This window comes from Pecten maximus, chromosome 1, assembly GCF_902652985.1.
Source record: "Pecten maximus chromosome 1, xPecMax1.1, whole genome shotgun sequence".
Lineage (NCBI taxonomy): Eukaryota > Metazoa > Mollusca > Bivalvia > Pectinida > Pectinidae > Pecten > Pecten maximus.
The window spans coordinates 7754484-7775035 of NC_047015.1; the positions used below are offsets into that span (position 1 = coordinate 7754484).

The 20552-nt window shown below is 36.7% G+C and overlaps 1 protein-coding gene across 1 annotated transcript in view; it reads left to right on the plus strand.

Annotated features, from left to right (window-relative positions):
• Window positions 1-4435: 4435 nt before the first annotated feature.
• LOC117323773 (RYamide receptor-like) overlaps window positions 4436-20552 on the plus strand; it is a 77802-nt gene continuing 61685 nt past the window's right edge. Inside the window, exon 1 of the mRNA XM_033879212.1 lies at window positions 4436-4707. The gene's annotated coding sequence lies outside the window, so the exon portion shown is untranslated. The remainder of the gene's footprint in view (window positions 4708-20552) is intronic.

The window sequence follows — 20552 nt, forward strand, 5'->3', positions numbered from 1 at the left end:
ATGGTTTCCATATGCATGCTCCATATTTCAAATGGGGTCGAACTAAAGCCTTATACAGAAAGTAGAACGATTTTTAACCAAGTGTGTGTATGATCTTCTGATGGCTTCAAGTGTTCGATTCGCTTTGTTTACGGCTGCTTGTAGATGATTTTTAAAGTTTAATTTATTATCGCCAATTATTCCAAGGTCTTTCTCTACCGTTTCCCCTGATAAAGTTACTGCTGTTCTCTGACTATTAATATCCTGATATGAATGTAAATTGTTTGGATCTATTCTTCTTTCCTAAATGCATAGTTTTGCATTTAACCGGGTGGAATTTTAGCTGCCAGGTATCTGACCATTCAAGTATGTTGTCTAGGCCCCGCTGAAGATCTCCATTTACCCTGTGATCGTTATACAATTTCCGGAATTCAAACTATATCTGCCAATCTGATAGTTACATCTCAAAACCAAACTATTGCCGGGATCTTGATAACTGCATTTAAAAATCAAAACATCGCCGTCAACCTGATAACTGCAGCTGCTGAAAATTAAACTACATTTTACTTGTATTGCCGCCAACCTGATTACTACAGCTGAAAACCAACCGATCGTCGCCACCAAGATAACTAAGCTGAAAATCAAACTATTTCTGCATCCCTGTTAAGTACAGCTGAAAATCAATTAATTGCCGTCACCTCATAGATACAACTGAAAATAAAACCATTGCCGTCAACCTGATAACAACGAAACACTGCTACAACTACAGCTGACCAATGGGTTCTTGCACCATCGTCATTTTCAAAATAAGTCTCTTTTGGCAAGCCAAGTAGTCATTTATTCATGGAGCAATGTTGATCAAGGATTTTACTAAATTATATAAGATATCTTATTAACATATAAGATATTCCATAAACATATAAGATATTCCATAAACATATACGATATCTCATAAACATATAAGATATCTCATAAACATATAAGATATTCCATAAACATATACGATATCTCATAAACATATAAGATACATCATAAACATATAAGATATCATATAATTTGGTAAAATGCTGGATCAACATTGCTATCAACATTGCTCCGCCAATAAATGACAACTTGGCATGCTATATATCTCCTATGTTTCCCTTGAAGATACAGCAGAGGTCAGGTGGATAACTGGCCGGAATTTGGTTTACCTAGGGAATTGCCGATGGTGTTTATGCCTGGTATCGGTAAAAATGATCACTGGTTGTTGACTTTCTATTAAAACTTGTACAATGACCCATTAATATGTCTCAACTACAGTAACATGTATGGGAAGGCCTGTACGTCACTGATTAGTGGTAATCGTATATATAACCTCAAATGTAGCATGGAAATTAACGATAAACTCCGAGATTGGCCAAACGCTTGGGTCGGTTACGACACGAATATTTGACCTTCTCATTTTATCATTAAATCAAATAAGCAGGAATTCGTACATGGACTCGAAGTATACATCCCCGTTTGATGCCGAAAACATTGTCCTGTAAGCGTCGTCTGCGTCTACCACAACCTATTATGTGATTGGTCTGGGTGTAAAGAATGTGATTGATCCGGTAACTATAGATAATCAAATGTACCTTTCCATACAGTCTACCACAAACTGATTCCCTATTTACTCTCAATAGAGGGTCTATCAAAGGCATTTATGAATATAAGTATGGGGATTTTGGTTTGATGAGTTTCCTAACTTTCAAAATTGTAGTATTATTAAGCAGTCTGATGCTTGGAATTTTAACAATAACTTATGCTTCCACAAACCCTTGTCTACTCTGTAATGATGTATGGAGACTTCTGGACATGCATATCAATCAACGGCCGTGAAGTAATGTAAAACACTGCGTAATGCTTTTCTTGTTGTAAATGCAACAGCGGGAAGGGTGGCTATTATATCAGGTCAACTAGAACATGGCAGAATACCAATTTAAATATTAATTAGTCATACTGGAATGGATGACATGCACGTGTGAAACGCCAGGCAGCAGTCAAGGAATTTGTTGATGGTATATTGAAATGTAACTATGGTTACATAGATTAAGTGACAGCCAGTCCCCCTCACATGAAGTGTAACTATGGTTACATAGATTTAGTGACAGCCAGTCCCCCTCACATGACGTGTAACTATGGTTACATAGATTTAGTGACAGCCAGTCCCCCTCACATGAAGTGTAACTATGGTTACATAGATTTAGTGACAGTCAGTCCCCCTCACATGAAGTGTTACTATGGTTACATAGATTTAGTGACAGCCAGTCCCCCTCACATGAAGTGTAACTATGGTTACATAGATTTAGTGACAGCCAGTCCCCCTCACATGACGTGTAACTATGGTTACATAGATTTAGTGACAGCCAGTCCCCCTCACATGAAGTGTAACTATGGTTACATAGATTTAGTGACAGTCAGTCCCCCTCACATGAAGTGTAACTATGGTTACATAGATTTAGTGACAGCCAGTCCCCCTCACATGAAGTGTAACTATGGTTACATAGATTTAGTGACAGCCAGTCCCCTCTTACAGGAAAGTTTCGTTAATGATGTTGGAGTATTGAAGTGTAAATATGATAACAACGTTCTAGAGACAGATAGTCCTGTATTGGACTGTGACTATTATAACAGGATTTTGGTGATAGTTAGTCTTCTTCAAAAATACTTTTACTCACCTTTCTACTCGCCTGTAGGGGTGTCTTAATATAGTACATGTTTCTACTCGCCTGTGGAAATGCCTTATTAGCCAATGTTTCTACTCACCTGTAGGGGTGTCTTAATAACCCATGCTTCTACTGAACTGTAGGGGTGTCTTAATAGTCCATGTTTTTTCTTCATTTGGAAAACTCGGAATAAAACCGTGCTTTATGTTGGTTTAAATACTGGTATACAATTTCTATATATCAATTTTATTATCATGTTTTTGTATCATAGATTACATACTGTGTTATTGTATTCTGTCATAAATGAGGTACTACAGTTGAAATGATCTGTTATTATTTGAGACAACCTGTGATCATTAATGATCTTACAGTTAATATGAATTCACTAATAAATACATTATATGCCACATAATGATTATAGAACTGCATTACACAGCTTGTCGGTCCTTCTAGGGCCAGTCAGTGATGCCATGGGCATTACACAGCTTGTCGGTCCTTCTAGGGCCCGTCAGTGATGCCAAGGGCATCATACAGCTTGTCGGTCCTTCTTGGGCCCGTCAGTGATGTCATGGGCATCATACAGCTTGTCGGTCCTTCTTGGGCCCGTCAGTGATGCCATGGGCATTATACAGCTTGTTCGTCCTTCTTTGGCCCGTCAGTGATGCCATGGGCATTACACAGCTTGTCGGTCCTTCTTGGGCCCGTCAGTGATGCCATGGGCATTACACAGCTTGTTCGTCATTCTTGGGCCCGTCAGTGATGCCATGGGCATTACACAGCTTGTCGGTCCTTCTTGGGCCCGTCAGTGATGCCATGGGAATTATACAGCTTGTCGGTCCTTCTTGGGCCCGTCAGTGATGCCATGGGCATTATACAGTTTGTTCGTCCTTCTTTGGCCCGTCAGTGATGCCATGGGCATTACACAGCTTGTCGGTCCTTCTTGGGCCCGTCAGTGATGCCATGGGTATTACACAGCTTGTTCGTCCTTCTAGGGCCCGTCAGTGATGCCATGGACACCATACAGCCTGTCCGTCCTTCCAGGGCCAGTCAGTGATGTCAGGGACATCATATAGCTGTTTCTTCTTTCTATGACTCCTCAATATTAGTAATTTGATGATAAAGTATATTGACAAAAAAATAAAAACATAAATATAAATGAACCGAAGAATATAAGATATATCGATGGCTTCCAGCATACCATTTTGCAAACAAAAAACAAAAAACAAAAAAACAACAACAATGATTTCCTTAAATTACAGTACCACATTCGATAAATGTTACTTTAACGTTTGGACAGATTTGGTCGTCCTGCAAATGTCAATGTCTACATAAACCTCTGAATTAGTATTATATAACCAGTTAGATTTAATCAAATTTTACAAAATATAAATATATGGAAAATTAGAGAAAGTTAAAGTCATTCAAATTGTACTGTAACAGTGATTGAAGCACAATTTTGAAAGAGTTTGACAGGCGTGTTTTGATGGTCCGCGAGACCTCAAAGTCCCCTCACACAGCTCGATATAACTCCCAATATTATGTGTGTAAGCGACTACAAGCTTACATGGAATATGATGTATTCTTCAGGATCGAAAATAATTTTGTCCCTTTTGAAAACAAATATAAAGTAGTAGACATTGACGGATCGGGTGCCACATTGGTGGTGTTAGAGAAGTTCTGGAGCTGTGTCTGAATCAGTCCAATCAGTGACACAAGGATCTGGGCAGTCCCGAGTCTTTCATAAGAGGTCGTGTGCGTTGATGATTACCGCGGGTAACTAGAATCGATCTCCACAATATTGTCATACAGTCCACGCAGTCCTCACTGAACGTGTGGCCTGCTCACAACAATGCTTTAATCTCAACTTCATCAAGTAGATATGTAATTAACGGAAAAACATATTTTCAATTTCAACAACAGTTGGTTTATATTGATCTAGGTGTACAATAAACGGGTGGACGTTAGCGACGTGGCAATCAGGAGTGATATCATGGAGACACGCGGAGAATAAGTTTCGCCAAACTCATTTCTGTAAAAGGTACGTACACTTCATTTTTTAATCTAAAATCAGAAAGTTTTCAATCAGAAGTATCAATTTCCGTTAGAAATAGCCAAAAAATGAAATGACTGATGGGAAGCTACAGTATCAATTCCATCTGTAAAATTGACTATGATCGCTATTTTATCAAACAAATCCGTTTTCATGTGTAAATGGTCATAACATAGAGGTTAGGTATTTAAGACTGATGATACAAAGCATTGAATGATTTCTCGGTTGTTGCTATCATAGACAACACGAACAACCTTATGTATTGCTATATCAGCAGGCGTTAACGTTTGTTATGGGGAGATTTGTGTATATTTCTATATCAGCAGGCGTTAACGTTTGTTATGAGGAGATTTGTGTATATTTCTATATCAGCAGGCGTTAACGTTTGTTATGAGGAGATTTATGTATATTTCTATAAAAACAAGCGTTCAAGTTTGTGCAGACTTGTTTTTACGGTACTTAAAATGTCAAGTCATGACTTTTGTTTGTACGGTATTTGACACGTCAAGTAATGACCGTTGTTTGTAAGATACTTGCCATGTAAAATACTGAGTGTTGTTTGTACGGTACTTGACACGTCACGTAATGACTATTGTTTGTACAGTACTTGAGTACGGTACTTGACATATCACGTAATGACTATTGTTTGTACAGTACTTGAGTACGGTACTTGACACGTCACGTAATGACTGTTGTTTGTATGGTACTTGAGTACGGTACTTGACATATCACGTAATGACTGTTGTTTGTATGGTACTTGACATGTAAAATACTGACTGTTGTTTGTATGGTACATGAAATGTCCGCCTTTACATACTGTATGGTATCGGACGTTGTAACGATATATTGAAGATCATTTTTTTGTCGCGTTGATTTTTTTAATTTTTTTTTCACATATTGGACATTTCTCCAATACTGCCACATAAGTAATTAAGCACGACAGCTAGACTTACTAGATTGGTAAATGATACAGCTATGAATGCTAATACATACTGGCTAGCTGTGTTAATTTGGCAATGGCAGATCGACGATACCTGGTCACATGTACACTAGCATGGATCATCACAGCCTTGCCATGATTAACCTTGTATTAACATGAACAAAGTTGGAAAGATGATATGACTTTATTAGATCACAGTAATTAGTGATATATAAGGTGTTGTACCCGACCTTCCCTGGGGTAACTAACCAATACTGACCAGTAATGAACACCTGGGGCCTGACATCATGTCACCAGGGTAATGTCTTCTGTCATATCTAGCTATTATCACCTCGTACGGAAATATGAGATAAAATCTTATTCAGTCATTTAAAAAAATAAAACTTAATTTACTTTACAACAATCATACCTACTTTTATTCATTATGCTTGTTTGCCCGGATGGACTTATATTACGGTGGGAGGAAACCGGATTATCCGTGGAAAACCCACGCGATCGAGCAGATGTCTACATACCTTTTCACGTCGGATCGGGGATTCGAACCTCACCTGCTTAGGTGAAAGGCAAGTGTGTTACCACTGTGCCACCCAACCGCCCATAAGGGGATAGTTAGTTATAGCTATGTGAAACACTGATCTAGTAAAATGATTCCTCTTCATATATCACTATACATGTTTTAAGCTGTCGTTTTTGAGTTGGTTCCGTCGAAGCTTTACATTCTTGTATAGCCCAACCTTTAAAGTCATAGAATCTGCGATATTATAGTGAAATAAATGAATTTAAAACATACCTTACATTGTATTGTTTTCACTGTCATAGTCGTAGGTAAAGATATATTGACGGTTGTTTTCACTGTCATAGTCGTAGGTAAAGATATATTGACGGTTGTTTTCACTGTCATAGTCGTAGGTAAAGATATATTGACGGTTGTTTTCACTGTCATAGTCGTAGGTAAAGATTGACGGTTGTTTCCGCAAACTCGATACTTTTCTAGCTATAATAATCATCTACCGAGTTTCAATATGCAGCACAAAATCGCATTTCTAATGTACATGTTAAATTCAAGATTGTATTGTTGCTTTGTGGAATTGACTTTATGTTGCCTCTTGAGGTTGCACGTGAAAGACACACTGCTTTACCTTATCAAGTCAATATACATTTGCTTAGTAATGCGAAGCCTTGTGTGAATTTTAATATCTCACTACTGTCAATGCTCGTGATTTAGTTAGTAAATGGAAACTGTTCAGGGTTTGCTGGAACTGGTGGATAAAATTATGAAGTATGAACAATGAAATTTAACATTGATATTGGTAAACACGAAGACGAGTGTTTGGAAATGAGGAAAATTTCGAATGATACGTTGAGGATTGATCATGGCGCTGTGTTGACACGTTAACGTATATTGATGTAAAGTTTGACACGTTAACGTATATTGATGTAAAGTTTGACACGTTAATGTATATTGATGTAAAGTTTGACACGTTAATGTATATTGATGTAAAGTTTGACACGTTAATGTATATTGATGTGAAGTTTGACACGTTAATGTATATTGATGTAAAGTTTGACACGTTAATGTATATTGATGTAAAGTTTGACACGTTAATGTATATTGATGTAAAGTTTGACACGTTAATGTATATTGATGTAAAGTTTGACACGTTAATGTATATTGATGTAAAGTTTTCATTGTGTTTTAAGTACTTATAAACCACGTTGTTAATAACAAACATTAGCAGTGTTCCGTTTAATAGTATTGGTCGATATACAAATTAAACGAACTACAGTAATTTTTCTGTAAGACATTGCGGCCTAACGTTACAAAGGTTTATATAGTACTCTATCTATCAAATATACTTCATGGTGTTTCCTACTGAAAAATTAATTTTGCCGTGTGGCCTGTACTTTGTGCTGAATTCGCCTGCTAGCCAATATTGATCTTCAGCAACGTTACCAGCTTCATAGCTCATCATCATCTACAGAAATAAAACAGTTTAACAGGTACTAAGATATATTAACAATGCGTTTATACGCTTGAAAAATGACACAATTATGCATACAATTTGTGACTTTCTAGAAAGGAATATATTAATCTTAGAAAATTTGAGAGAATGACTTAAAAGTTGTTGTTAAATTGATGGTTGATATTGACAACTCGTGACACGTCTCGGTGTTAACGCCATCTGCACGAGACATTTTGGACACCCCGCGTCGGTTACAGAAACTAGTTCACGTACCCACCAAACAAATATATCGAATTTTATGACAGTCAATTTCGACCTCTGTGTGAAATTTTCAGAGAACAGAGAGAACAAAAATATTGACAGATTACAGAACGGCTAATTCCGCCATAGTTTGAACAAACACCCCGTGAGAAACACCGTATACGTTGTTGGTGAGAAACACTGTATACGTTGTTGGTGAGAAACACTGAACGTTGTTGGTGAGAAACACTGTATACATTGTTGATGAGAATCACTGTATACGTTGTTGGTGAGAAACACTATATACGTTGTTGGTGAGAAACACTGTATACGTTGTTGATGAGAAACACTATATACATTGTTGATGAGAATCACTGTATACGTTATTGGTGAGAAACACTGTATACGTTGTTGATGAGAAACACTATATACGTTGTAGGTGAGAAACACTGTATACGTTGTTGGTGAGAAACACTGTATGCGTTGTTGGTGAGAAACACTGTATACGTTATTGGTGAGAAACACTGTATACGTTGTTGGTGAGAAACACTGTATACGTTGTTGGTGAGAAACACTGTATACGTTGTAGGTGAGAAACACTGTATACGTTGTTGGTGAGAAACACTGTATACGTTGTTGGTGAGAAACACTATATACGTTGTTGGTGAGAAACACTGAACGTTGTTGATGAGAAACACTGTATACGTTATTGGTGAGAAACACTGTATACGTTGTTGGTGAGAAACACTGATACGTTGTTGGTGAGAAACACTGTATACGTTGTTGGTGAGAAACACTGTATACGTTGTTGGTGAGAAACACTGTATACGTTGTTGGTGAGAAACACTGTATACGTTGTTGGTGAGAAACACTGAATGTTGTTGGTGAGAAACACTGAATGTTGTTGGTGAGAAACACTGTATACGTTGTTGGTGAGAAACACTGAATGTTGTTGGTGAGAAACACTGAACGTTGATGATGAGAAACACTGAACGTTGTTGATGAGAAACACTGTATACGTTGTTGATGAGAAACACTGTATACGTTATTGGTGAGAAACACTGTATACGTTATTGGTGAGAAACACTGTATACGTTGTTGATGAGAAACACTGTATACGTTGTTGATGAGAAACACTGTATACGTTGTTGATGAGAAACACTGTATACGTTGTTGATGAGAAACACTGTATACGTTGTTGGTGAGAAACACTATATACGTTGTTGGTAAGAAACACTGTATACGTTGTTGGTAAGAAACACTGAATGTTGTTGGTGAGAAACACTGTATACGTTGTTGGTGAGAAACACTGAATGTTGTTGGTGAGAAACACTGTATACGTTGTTGATGAGAAACACTATATACGTTATTGGTGAGAAACACTGTATACGTTGTTGGTGAGAAACACTATTTACGTTGTTGGTAAGAAACACTGTATACGTTGTTGGTGAGAAACACTGTATACGTTATTAGTGAGAAACACTGAATGTTGTTGGTGAGAAACACTGTATACGTTGTTGGTGAGAAACACTGTATACGTTGTTGGTGAGAAACACTGTATACGTTATTGGTGAGAAACACTGAATGTTGTTGATGAGAAACACTGTATACGTCATTGGTGAGAAACACTGTATACGTTGTTGGTGAGAAACACTGTATACGTTGTTGGTGAGAAACACTGTATACGTTGTTGGTGAGAAACACTGTATACGTTGTTGGTGAGAAACACTGTATACGTTATTGATGAGAAACACTGTATACGTGGTTGATGAGAAACACTGTATACGTTGTTGGTGAGAAACACTGTATACGTTGTTGGTGAGAAACACTGTATACGTTGTTGATGAGAAACACTGAACGTTGTTGGTGAGAAACACTGTATACGTTGTTGGTGAGAAACAATGTATACGTTGTTGGTGAGAAACACTGTATACGTTGTTGGTGAGAAACACTGTATACGTCATTGGTGAGAAACACTGTATACGTTATTGATGAGAAACACTGTATACGTTGTTGGTGAGAAACACTGTATACGTTGTTGATGAGAAACACTGTATACGTTGTTGGTGAGAAACACTGTATACGTTGTTGGTGAGAAACACTGTATACGTTGTTGATGAGAAACACTGAACGTTGTTGGTGAGAAACACTGTATACGTTGTTGGTGAGAAACACTGTATACGTTGTTGGAAAGAAACACTGTATGCGTTGTTGGTGAGAAACTTTGTATGCGTGGTTGATGAGAAACACTGAATGTTGTTGATGAGAAACACTGTATACGTTGTTGGTGAGAAACACTGAATGTTGTTGGTGAGAAACACTGTATACGTTGTTGATGAGAATCACTGTATACATTATTGGTGAGAAACACTAAATACGTTGTTGATGAGAAAAATTGTATATTTTTTTGGTGAGAAACACTGTATACAGTGTTGGAAAGAAACACTGTTTCTTGTTTTTTTTGAGAAAACTGTATATGTTGTTGATAAAAACGTTGCATACGTCATTGTGAGAAACACTGTATATAACTACTTGGTCATTGAAACTAGGTCAAAGTCACGTTCAAAGTCTTTGCTCTGGAATAAAACCGCCAGATAGATATAGAAACATTAGTTTGTCACAATTGCGCTAACTATCAAATTTCATATCTTGTTTTTCAGGAAAACTTTTTAACACATTAAAGTTAATTGATTAAGATAAGTTGTATGCTCCTTCACATTCCAAACTCACTCGTGTGATTAAGTTAACGTAAACGTGATCTCCTTGGAGAAGTTTTATTTCCGTATGTGATATAAAGTTAGACATATACGATGTCCGTTTACATGCAAAGTGTTGTCACTAGCCTGGCTCTTATTTTAAGGACGTGACATAACCCTGATTTGACCTAGATTTGTATGATCGATGTCGTTGATTTGAAATAGATTTGTATGATGGGTATCCTTGATTTGAAATAGATTTGTATGATTGGTGTCGTTGATTTGACCTAGATTTGTATGACACATGTCGTCAATTTGACCTAGATTTGTATGATAGGTATCCTTGATTTGACCTAGATTTGTGTGAAAGGTGTCGTTGATTTGACATAGTTTTGTATGATGGGTATCGTTGCTTTGACCAAGATTTGTATGATGGGTATCGTTGATTTGACATAGTTTTGTATAATGGGTATCGTTGATTCGACCTAGATTTGTATGATGGGTGTCGTTGATTTGACCTAGATTTGTATGATGGGTATCGTTGATTTGACCAAGATTTGTATGATGGGTGTCGTTGATTTGACATAGTTTTGTATGATGGGTATCGTTGCTTTGACCAAGATTTGTATGATGGGTGTCGTTGATTTGACCTAGATTTGCATGATGGGTATCGTTGCTTTGACCAAGTTTTGTATGATGGGCATCGTTGATTTGACCTAGATGTGTATGATGGGTGTCGTTGATTTGACCTAGATTTGTATGATGGGTATCGTTGATTTGACCAAGATTTGTATGAGTGGTGTCGTTGATTTGACCTAGATTTGTATGATATGTGTCGTTGCTTTGACCAAGATTTGTATGATGGGTGTCGTTGATTTGACCTAGATTTGTTTGATGGTATCGTTGATTTGACCAAGATTTGTATGATAGGCATCGTTGATTTGACCTAGATTTGTTTGATGGTATCGTTGATTTGACCTAGATTTGTTTGATGGTATCGTTGATTTGACCAAGATTTGTATGATAGGCATCGTTGATTTGACCAAGATTTGTATGATAGGCATCGTTGATTTGACCCAGATTTGTATGATTGGTGTCGTTGATTTGACCTAGATTTGTATGATTGGTGTAGTCAATGACTCAAGAGACGTCTTAGGTTATTGGATTTAAAACGCAAATGTTTCAACAGGTTTCTTTACAAAAATATTTTAGATATCTCAAGTCATTGTCTGTCTTATGTCTAACTAGGGTATTTACAGAATACTTCGGATGCCTCGACTTATTGCCTCTATTTATGCCCTATGAAGCCGAAATGCCGACTAACTATTGAATAATGTAATATCCGTGTTTGTAAAGCAAATCAAACTGTCGTAATCAATGATGATGGTGTCAGTTCGAGGTTATAAACCCTGTCAGATAGAAGCGTGGAGTGGTTTTCGCAGTTTAAAGTTGTTTGCTCAACGATTAAAGTTGTTGTTGTTTATACTCGGGAGAACCCTTAAATTAAAATGAATTAGTCTCTGTAAAATCACCGTACGGGAGCCTTGATCCACTGTCTTCTCCCAGAACGCAAACTGTTTCATTTTTATGACAAGAAAACACACATTTTATTGAAGAACAGAACCATAAAATTCCTAAGCTGTGCATCTCTGTTGTATTCTTGTAATCAACACGTTATTCTTTAAACAAAACTGGAAAGGAATAACGACTACTGCTACCTCAGCTAAGAGTGTCCTACTACTTCTGTGAGTGATTTACCGCCGGTAGGATAACCAGGTCGCATCTCCAGACACGAATTATAGTATAATAGATAGTTTTATGTCACTATGTCATTAAAGTATATATGTTTATCAACAGACATTGTGGACGTATGTGTTCGACTGTGACCTATTGGGTATATGTTTATCAACAGACATTGTGGACGTATGTGTTCAATACGACTGTGACCTATTAGGTAGGCCAGTAGTTTTTGTTACACTACGTTAGTTATGGAGACTAGGCGACTTCTATTTAAACAAATTAACTCCCTTTTACAGGTTGTCATCACCCACTTAACAAAATATCGAAAACAATATCAAAATACATAGTTTTTATCTCCAGATATCCTTCCGTATTCACTGACGTTCTTTTACACCCAATATCCATCTTGATCAGGCAAACATTTTACTATAAATAACTTAGAATGTAAACAATATCCCGGGCATCTTTATTGCCTCTGGATAATAAACTCTATTTTCATCTCAACAAATACTTTATCAAAGATAAAATGTTTGATTTAGTGTTTTTCATTCATCAAGCCCTTAATGTTAATAGTACGGGTAACGGTCCGGTTTCGGCACGGCGTACAAAATAGACTTTCACCCATCTATACCAAGTACAATTTGTATGTACGGTATCAAGTAAGATGAAGGTTTCTCCGTTTTCTCTCTGATGACTTCCAATGATCTCACTTTTCTCCCAAAGATGTCTGTGGATGCCATCTATTTTTTTTTTAACATTTCCTCTGGACTATTGCTGTATTCTTCCAAGCACGTTTTCGGTCGTCCATTTTTGATGATACCAGAAGATCGCTTTTCGCACTGCATTATGGGATTCGGGAGCCTCTTTTTGGGAACCTCATGATCACCTACATGCTGTCTTATCAACCTGACGATTTAGATCGGTCAGAAATTTAATTTTGTTCAATTTCATCGGAAAATTATCGTTTGATTCGGCGATGACCACCTTTCATATTAGTCGCGAGCTACCAAATAATTACTCAGATCATATTACATAGCTAGGTTCATTCAGATCATGCTACATAGCTAGGCTCATTCAGATCATGCTACAAAGCTAGGTTCATTCAGATCATGCTACATAGCTAGGTTCATTCAGATCATGCTACATAGCTAGGTTCATTCAGATCATGCTACATAGCTAGGTCCACTCCCGTCCGGTGCTGACTGAGTCCTAATGTCACATATCGGTCATTGAAGTCCCAACACCAACATTACTACATTTGGAATTATGAATTAAATCACCAGTCTGCTTCCGTAACTAACACGTATTTTCATCTATACGGAGGCGTAATTACTGTCACGTGATATTTTCCTATATCAAATTTCGAGTAATTATTTCAAAATTGCGACTTATTAGCTCAACATTTAGCGTTATTATCTCGTCTCTGATAGCATGTATTATCAAAAGGTATCATAGTAACGCCGATATACTCAGCTTCCAATAACCTTCGTCGAAGATGTAGAACATGTAGTGAATACCATGTCTGAGATCCCGTGTAACCATACAATTGACCACATTCTTAAATTTTTTTTTGTATTTGTTTATTTTTTCTGAGATATGCTACTTCATGATTAAAAAACACATGGCTACTAAAACATCTGATTAATTTCCTTCTCTCCTCCCAGTCATTAACTACAAATACCGATGGACATCCAGAAGAACGATAAATGAAATTCTTTTCAAAGCGATTCAAATAGATAATTAAGCTATAACACTTCAGGATAACCAATTGAAATTTAATTACCAATATAATTTATCTTTATCATACCGATAACAACAATTATACAAACAATACTCCTTCATATGAATTCCCTTTTCGGGGCCTCATTATTTTCGCAACATTACGCTGAGGCAGATGGCAGACGTCAAACCTGGGACTCCAAAAGAGGCTTCAGACAAAATGGACTCGACACACACATCAAGTGGACGACCAGAACAGCTGCCAAACTCTTCAGACAGTAACGGACAGAAACAAACAATCGCTAAGATTGAGGTAAAAAATGCAGATTCCAGTTTAACTATTTTTCCTTAAAATAGTGTTTTTAATAGTGTCTAATAAGAGCATGTTTTTATGATTTGATTGCCTCTCTATGTGCTATATTTACGCAATATTACTCACAACCGCCATTTGCATTTCTCAAGGTCAAAACAGAATCATGTCTACCCTTTTATAAAGACATGCCTTATTGTATGCCGTAGGCGTTTATGAGCAAAGCATGTGTGATCTACATAAGTTAATTGTGTTCTCTTGCTTGCCAAAATTACCAAACAGTTTAAAATTAAATGTCAACAGCAAGACCCATGGTAAGCCATGATACATACTAACAATTGGTCAAGCTACTTATGTTACGTCACACTAGAGGCTCGTAGAAAAAAAAATCATATTTAGATGTCACGTTAATGGCGGATTCAGCTTTGATTTCTGAGTGTTTAAATCATCGTTGACTGGCTATTCAGGGACTCCAGTGAGATTGCCTCTTTCAAATAGTTGACAGAACGACAATATCAGGGGAAACATTACTGTATTTGTTAAGTTGGTAGACTATCGACTATATTTTAAATGTACATGTAAATGATAACAAAGGGAGATACACTGGCGGCCATTTGTGGAACAAACTGAAAGTGTGACAACTCAGAAGTAAATATGAGAATAAGAAGTTATGATGCTGGGATAACATATTACAAGTGTGTGTCATTAGTGTGCTGTTCAGCAGCTTGTATCTATAGCGCTTTCTGGTCGGATCTGCGCCTTTAGGATTATTCCATTTAATGCTAATTTAAGGTTGAAATATTTAAGCGTTGTTAGTTAACTTCAGCATCATTTATCTGTCAATGTTTAAAATGATTACATTAGTCATATACCGAGTCAAAACGAGACAAAGTAGTATACGTTTTTGTAAGAGACCCTTGGACGTTAGTGACGGACGTTATTTGTTCTACATATACAATACAATACAATACAATACAATACAAATCTTTACTAACGAATTCCGGCCCACATGGGGCAATATAGGAAATACAATCACAAAGAGGTATATTTGTTACAGAGTTTTCTTCCTACTGTATGTCTCGTGAACAGTTAATAAGGATATTCTGATGAACACAAAGCACACCCTTCACAAAACAAATATAGAAGAATATGCCCTTTTACAAAATAATAATAAAAAAAATACACAGAAATCGTAGAACTTGATTTAGGTTGAAAAGGCCGTTGTTAATGGAACTCGCCGTCTTGCTGTCGTAACGCTGTTAGAATAAGACGTAGTAGACTATGCTATTGAGTCAAGCGATTATTTTTTTCTGTTTTTTTTTTTTCTTTTTGTTTTCTAAAGCGAAATTGTTGAATATTTTCCTGTTGAATATCATATTTTTTCGAAACATGACCGAACATACTGATATTTCTTGAATCCATTCAATATCCTTTGTATGGAGGACAGGCAGACAGAGTAGACGATGATGTTGAAATGGACTCGGGACGATGATATGGACTTGAGGCAATGGTATGGACCTTGGACGATGATAAAGACTTGAGACGATGAAATGGACTTGAGGCAATAGTATGGACCTTGGACGATGATAAAGACTTGAGACGATGAAATGGACTTGAGGCAATGGTATGGACCTTGGACGATGATAAAGACTTGAGACGATGAAATGGACTTGGGACAATGGTATGGAATTGAGGCGATTATGTGGACTTAAGACGAGGACAAAAATGTTACCTTCGGTTTATCATTTAAGTGTTTTTGAATGTCTAAACGTACATACACTATTTCGAAGACTCTGTGATTATCATCAACGCTTAGTTCCAAACAGTGAAAGGTAGTTACTGAGGTTACTGAGGACAAATTGGTGCCAGCCTTCTACTAAACTATCGAATAGGGCACTACCAATGGCGGAGAGCTAAGATAGCGGACCGTGTAGTATAATAGGCCAGAACATTCTGGACCTTGTCTGGGATCAAAACCGTTCTTGTTTTTGCGTAATAATGTCTGTACACTATGACTGATCGAACTTTTATGGAGGTGATTGATGAATATCGGAATCAAGTATTTTGTCTGTAGGCGATTCCCTGAATATTCAGGAATTTAGGTCGCTAAGCCCTTACGACATTTATTATACCAAACACAATCCTCAGAAGGCCTAGAACTTACTAGTCGTGACATATCTGGTCTGTTGCCTCTGTTTTATTGCAAAATATGCGTATTTATGACAACATAAGCCGGTGGACACAAAGAGGGTCCTGAATAATGGAAGAGAAGTACCCGAATAAGTCCGCGCTGCCTACAAACAAAATGTGGCTATTATTAAAACGATAGATATGGGATTTTAAGTCATACTGGTTGATGTATATGGACTGTACATGTCTTATACGTGACGAATTGACGAGTCTTAACCATTAATGGAAGAATTTTGATGTCCGGGCAGTGTTGTGCAATGCCGGGAGTTTTGGCCATTTAAGATCTTAAGGGTATTGGTGATCGTGTTTTCTCACCAACTTGCATTTGTAAAATACTTTTTCTCACACCTTTGCATCTGTAAGATACATTTGTCCCATGTGGAAAACCCATATGGGATATCTCTATCCTAGATAGGTGCACCGAGTGACCTCAGGTCCAGGACTACTTTTTAATTGTGTGACGTCGCTGGGGAAAACCCTTCTGTTTGTTTAACAAATGCACTATATCGTTTTTTTTCTGTGTCTTTTGAACAAATTATTTATTGTGATCATATGCAATTGTGGAAAATGATGATGACCCTGATGGTCTAGCTGATATTATCAATGATGATCTTTCAGCTATTATGATACTCTAGCTGATATTATCAATGATGATCTTTCTGCTATCACAGCATGGGCTAGCCAATGGTACTTTTCAATCCTAATTAAACAGCAATAATATTCACTCGCCAAATATACTAATCATCACCCAACTATTCTCTTATTATTATCACTACATGGGCTAACCAATGGCAAGTCCTTTTCAATCCAAATAAAAACAGTTGCAATAACATTCACTCGCAAACATACCAATCCTCATCCAATTATTTCCTTTAATAATCATCCAAAAACTCAATCAGACTATCACAAACATTTAGGTTTAACTTTTAACAAAAAGGGTACTGATCATATATTTAATATTTATGAAAAAGCTTCATCAAGACCGAATATACTTAGAATTCTAAAAGTTAATAGAAATACGCTTAAAACAATGTATTTAGCATACATTATACCAATATTAGAATACTCAGATACAGTTTGGGATAACTGTACAAAAAATAATCTGATTTACTTGAATCTGTTCAATTAGAAGCCTTAAGGATCATAACAGGTTTAAGAAAAGGCACATCCCACCACATACTCTACTCAGAAGTACAATTAGATACATTACAAACCAGAAGACATAATCATAAACTTACTCATGTATAAATCATTAATGAGAATACAATTGTATATCTCTATCCTATCATCTAACCATTCATAAATACAAATAACACTTGTAATTTTAGGAATGAAAGATTCTTCAATGTACCTCCTACTAGAACTCCCCACCGCTATGAAATACTGGAACTCTCTTGATGACTCTTTAAGAAACTCTGTTTCAATTTCTAGCTGAAATCCAAACTAAAAATTGTATTTCCAAATATGATTTCTGATATTTTTATTAATTGTAGCCCTCGCAGTCTTGATATTACATAATATTATATAAAGTGTACGAGATGGTTTGATGTACTCTAGTCGAATCGGCATAATGGATGTATTATGTACTGTAGTCGAATCGGCAAAATGGATGTATTATGTACTGTAGTCGAATCGGCAAAATGGATGTATTATGTACGGTTTACTGTTTATTTATTCCGGGAGTTACAAAGGTGTTTATTTCTAACTCATTTCCAAAGTTCCTTTTTCCAATTTTAATTCGTCTGCATGATTCAAATGCTTCGACACGCGAACGCCTCATTTCTATAACGTAGCCAAGTTCCAACATTTTACTCACACTTTTAATGCTTAAATTGAAACCCAACCAATAATAATTAACGATGAAAGTCCGTTGGAATATTTTCATTGTCACAGTCAACACGTTATAAGGATGTGCCCTCTATAGCAATAGACTGTACCCTCTATAACAATAGGATGTACCCTCTATAACAATAGACTGTACCCTCTATAACAATAGACTGCACCCTCTATAACAATAGACTGTACCCTCTATAACAATAGGATGTACCCTCTATAACAATAGACTGTACCCTCTTTAACAATAGACTGTACCCTCTATAACAATAGACTGTACCCTCTATAACAATAGGATGTACCCTCTATAACAATAGACTGTACCCTCTATAACAATAGACTGTACCCTCTATAACAATAGGATGTACCCTCTATAACAATAGGATGTACCCTCTATAACAATAGACTGTACCCTCTATAACAATAGGATGTACCCTCTATAACAATAGACTGTACCCTCTATTACAATAGACTGTACCCTCTATAATAATAGACTGTACCCTCTATAACAATAGACTGTACCCTCTATAACAATAGACTGTACCCTCTATAACAATAGACTGTACCCTCTATAACAATAGACTGTACCCTCTATAACAATAGACTGTACCCTCTATAACAATAGACTGTACCCTCTATAACAATAGGATGTACCCTCTATAACAATAGACTGTACCCTCTATAACAATAGACTGTACCCTCTATAACAATAGACTGTACCCTCTATAACAATAGACTGTACCCTCTATAACAATAGACTGTACCCTCTATAACAATAGACTGTACCCTCTATAACAATAGACTGTACCCTCTATAACAATAGACTGTACCCTCTATAACAATAGACTGTACCCTCTATACAATAGACTGTACCCTCTATAACAATAGACTGTACCCTCTATAACAATAGGATGTACCCTCTATAACAATAGACTGTACCCTCTATAACAATAGGACTGTACCCTCTATAACAATAGACTGTACCCTCTATAACAATAGACTGTACCCTCTATAACAATAGACTGTACCCTCTATAACAATAGACTGCACCCTCTATAACAATAGACTGTACCCTCTATTACAATAGGATGTACCCTCTATAACAATAGGATGTACCCTCTATAACAATAGACTGTACCCTCTATAACAATAGACTGTACCCTCTATAACAATAGACTGTACCCTCTATAACAATAGGATGTACCCTCTATAACAATAGACTGTACCCTCTATAACAATAGGATGTACCCTCTATAACAATAGACTGTACCCTCTATAACAATAGGATGTACCCTCTATAACAATAGACTGTACCCTCTATAACAATAGGATGTACCCTCTATAACAATAGACTGTACCCTCTATAACAATAGGATGTACACTCTATAACAATAGACTGTACCCTCTATAACAATAGGATGTACCCTCTATAACAATAGACTGTACCCTCTATAACAATAGGATGTACCCTCTATAACAATAGGATGTACCCTCTATAACAATAGACTGTACCCTCTATAACAATAGGATGTACCCTCTATAACAATAGACTGTACCCTCTATAACAATAGGATGTACCCTCTATAACAATAGACTGTACCCTCTATAACAATAGACTGTACCCTCTATAACAATAGACTGTACCCTCTATAACAATAGACTGCACCCTCTATAACAATAGGATGTACCCTCTATTACAATAGGATGTACCCTCTATAACAATAGGATGTACCCTCTATAACAATAGACTGTACCCTCTATAACAATAGACTGTACCCTCTATAACAATAGACTGTACCCTCTATAACAATAGGATGTACCCTCTATAACAATAGACTGTACCCTCTATAACAATAGGATGTACCCTCTATAACAATAGACTGTACCCTCTATAACAATAGGATGTACCCTCTATAACAATAGACTGTACCCTCTATAACAATAGGATGTACCCTCTATAACAATAGACTGTACCCTCTATAACAATAGGATGTACACTCTATAACAATAGACTGTACCCTCTATAACAATAGGATGTACCCTCTATAACAATAGACTGTACCCTCTATAACAATAGGATGTACCCTCTATAACAATAGGATGTACCCTCTATAACAATAGACTGTACCCTCTATAACAATAGGATGTACCCTCTATAACAATAGACTGTACCCTCTATAACAATAGGATGTACCCTCTAT